Source organism: Gymnodraco acuticeps, unplaced genomic scaffold (genome assembly GCF_902827175.1).
Source record: "Gymnodraco acuticeps unplaced genomic scaffold, fGymAcu1.1, whole genome shotgun sequence".
Taxonomy (NCBI): Eukaryota; Metazoa; Chordata; class Actinopteri; order Perciformes; family Bathydraconidae; genus Gymnodraco; species Gymnodraco acuticeps.
In genome coordinates this window covers 17,229-21,660 of record NW_022990201.1, presented here as the reverse complement: position 1 = coordinate 21,660, position 4,432 = coordinate 17,229, and positions in this window count along the sequence as shown.

Genomic DNA, 4,432 nt, shown 5'->3' with positions numbered 1-4,432 from the left:
ATTTATGTCTTTCTCTGTTGGAGTCAATAATGAAGAAGCTGTTTCTATTCTCTTCCCCATCCCTACACATCGACTCCTAGTCAGAGATACATTAATCCTTGCTTCCCCATCAAAGCTAATACAGTGACAATAGCCCACAATGCACCTATTAAAAATTCAAACAACAGTGTAAACAAGCCTTGTTGCTGCACTTGACATTGTTTTCAACATTCATATAGCTGTGTTTTGCTGTTAGAGCATGTCTGACCTAAAAATTAGCAGCCAGGACTTGTTGGATTCAGTGTCTTCAAAGAGGAAATGTCTTGGGAGCCAATTTGCCAGCTCTACGGGACTGCATTGATATAACTTTTTCTATAGCTAGTCCTGTCTTGTATTTTTGGGGTGTTACAAATACAGTGCACACTGCTCCGAATAACCTGAGAACATTAATATCAGTCAGAGCTAGCACTATTCGTCATTTTATTTCTGTAGAGCCTTTCCAGACAACAAGAGGGACATCTTTATGAGCTGAGAGTTGAGGGAACTTTATACTGAGTGATAATCAATGTAATAAATGGAACTTAGGAAAGGAGACAGGAGGAGAGGCAAATAGGAAAAAAAACCCCTTCACTTAAACAAACATTTTCCCACTGTACTTCATCACAAATCATCCCTAGCTGTTATACATGTACTTGACAGCAAATGTTTTTTTGACAAATTTTTTTTTTTTTACACATGTTTATTATATGTAGTTTTACGAATCTACTGTACGTTGGTTGTGGATTAGGGAAAACCAAACACGTTCTCACTCCCAACCCGTCACATGTTGACGGTCGGTCAGGGCCCCTCCCCGTCACCCTATTACGCACAGGGTACTCCTTGAGTGTCAGTTTTCAACGGGCACGGTGTCCCATTGACTTGTATAGAGCTCCCTGAACGTTGGTAATAGACGAGTTGGGATCGCGGCAAAATGCTCTCCGCAGATCCATTCTCACAGCGTTTATCAACCTTTTTCTTACTCAATATCAAGCCACACTTATCGTTTTTACTTCTTTATTTTAATTGAATAATGTAAGACTTTTGTTGCCGTCAGTTATGGGGAGAGTAGGGGCTCAGAAAACTGAAATCTGTATTGTTTCATAGTTTTTTCCATCTAAATTTGTATTATTTTCTAAACCACACATTATTTACTCAACAATAACACATAATTATCCTTGTGTTTATTTATTTGTTTGATTAATAAACACAAGTTGGAGTCCGTCAGGACCGAGGGTCGGAGCAGCTCATAGTAGTTGCTTTAGAGAATTTTACACCCGGAAGTAAGTATTCTCTCCGCTTCGCTTGACAAACCCTGTGATAGTCAAGCTCTGTGATTGGGTGTTTGAGTGTGCGCCGAGGGTTACGCCGAGCGTCGAATAACACTTTGAAATGGGATGGAACCACGGCAGACTGTCCAAAACTGGATTTGAACAGGTCCACCCCGTCCCCGTATTTCCCATAATAAGAAGTTGCCAGTATTAAACTGTGTACATCCCTGGAGGTTTAGGGGATAGGAAACACTCAAATTTAAAACATATAATTAATAAATGGGTGAAAATTGCTTGTGCCCATAATGGGCAGCATTAATATATATACACACATGCCAGCTAAGGTCAGAAGAGCTTTATTTAACAGCTGGTCTTATGTCTGTGACCCCTCCTGTTGTTAATTGATAAGCCTGAAACATGCACTTGTCAAGGTTCAGAGGCACATTTAGCAAATATGGCAGTAGCCATCGATCATCTTAAGACAGTGGTTCTCAAAGTGGGGGGCGCGCCCCCCCAGGGGGGAGCAGAGGCATGACAGGGGGGGGCGCGAGAGACCAGGAGAAAAAATGGTTAATAAAAAAAAAAATTTCAAAAGGTTTTAAATAAAATAAAAATAAATCATATTTTGAAAAATGATTGATTCGAAAATAATATGATACAGTACAGTACTATTACGTCTGGGTGTCTGTGTTTCATTAAAGCTCGGCTCTGTGTGTGTGTGGAACGAGCCATTTTGTGTGTGTGCGCGAGCGAGAGAGAGAGAGAGCGCACCGGTACCGGAGATCGTTGTTGTTAGCTTCTGGTGCTAGCGAGCTACGCTAACGGATATAAGGAGTTTTTTCAACAACAAAGTGGAGGAGAGTCCTCTCCTGTCAGACTGAGAGACTCAGTGAGCTAAAGGACTCTCTCAGTGGGTCTCAAACGTTTTGGTCACCATTAATATAAATAAATTAAAAATAATTATGAAATACTATATGACATTAAAAAATGTATAACGTTTAAAAGGGGAGTGATTTGTAAAATATCCATAAAGAAATAGTAAATCTGTTTACAGTTCTGTGTTGAGAGATGTATCCATACTGTAGATCTCTTAATTTTGCTCTCAAAGTGCACCAGATTGATGCTTTTAACTTCAATATTTAAAAATAAATCTTCCCGGGGGAGCTTGCCCCCGGACCCCCCTATGTGAGGTCCATGCACACACCACCTATAAAAATAGCACTTTACCCCTGCTTACACCTATATGCCGTGAGCTGATTATTGAGCCTTCATTGTAACAGTCGCGGGTACACTGTGTGTATGCGTGGGGAGTGTTGCAGTAGAAAATTCCACTGTAGCGCCCGGTACATTAATGGGAAACCCTAAATGTTTGAGCACCCTCTATGAAACGTCAAGCTACCCCACAGTACCCCCAAAATAAATCTTTGGCGTCGCCACTGAGCCTGCCTATTTGTGTTGGGGGGGGGGCCCCGACTTTTTTTTTTCTCCAAAGGGGGGCCCTGACAGAAAAAGTTTGAGAACCACTGTCTTAAGATAAGATATACTTTATTGATCCTAAGTTGGAAACATTTGCGTTACATCAGCATGTTTAACAGTTGTAAATATGCAGTGGTGTTTATTTGTAAATCATTTAGTATAATCACACAAATTCTGTGTTTTATATTTAATAATGCTGTGTTCTTTATTTATTGAATGTTCAATACCTGACAAGATCGGAGATGAAAAACTTTGGTCGCAGGTTCCTCAACAGTGCATTACAAGACCTATCAATATGTGTCTATACTCCACCATTAAACTGTCGTATTCTGCACATGTCTTATTCTATCTACATACATCTTATAAGAGTATAATACATATGTATAATATCAGTTAAAATAAGTGCTTAAACATACAGTAGTTAACATTGCAGGAAAGCAATATATTAGTACTTTGTCAGGCTTAATATTTATACCCCCAAAGCTTTTTTCTTATTCAAAATAAGACCTTAACCTAAAGTATTCTTTCATGTTTAAATAAAGCCTTATTAGTTTGTCTGTCTGTGTCTCCTATTAATATCTAATAATAAAAAATAATACATTTCAATAGCGTGCTTTAACCACCAGGTGTCCCTTTCTATCAGCTGTGCACCGCTATGGTGTAAATACAGCCTATCTACCAATTGGATCAAATATAAAAGTCAGCCGAATTAGTATTGACACTGCAAGGAGACTTATATTGTGAAGAGAAATTGAAGATTTTGTTTAATTGCTGATATATTTATGATTCACGTCACATATTCAGTTTCGGCGGCAGTTATTCCTGTTTGTCTAGAGGTCTTGTCATCAGGGCTCTATAAATAAAGAACTACGGCAGATATGTAATATTTAATGCGGCCGAACCGTTATTACAATGCCGTTATGTGATGACCTCCAAAGAGAAAAGCAAGCAAACTCGGAATAAAGTATTATTTTATTTAAAAAAAAGTTTTCGGATTTTACATCAACAGGAAGTCCGGTTAACTAAAATGTCCATGCGGAACAATACCCCAACCCATAGATCCGTGGGTGAATAATGTCAATCACCACATTACACACATCCCTTCACATTTACATTTTAATTTACATTAAAGTATTTTGTGAGGCCTTCTAAAATGTTTTAAAATATAATTAGGGTTGTAGTTGAAGAGTTTGTAAATTATTGCGTTGCCTGGCGATTTAATACATGAATGTAGCCTTTGTTTCTGCTAAAAGAGGTGTCAACCAGCTGGGGCAACAAGATAATCTGCAAAATCGAGTGTGACCATTACAAAATAAATTATTATTATATTAATATTGACAATAACAACCGACTGTCGGGGAGTGTTCTCATGGCGTCTATTATCAACGCTATGGGAGGTCTATGAAGGTCAATGAGACGCCCTGCCCGTTGAAAACTGACTCTCAAGGGGTACCCTGTCCGTAATTCCGTGACGGGGAGGGGCCCTGACCGACCGTCAACATGTGACGGGTTGGGAGTGAGAACGTGTTGGGAAAAGTCATGTAACTTTTATTCAACATGTTTCACAAGCAGGTCAAATCCACAATCAGAATCATCCATCCATCCATCTTCTCCCGCTTATCCGTGGTCGGGTCGCGGGGGTAGCAGTTCCAGCAGAGAGCCCCAAACTT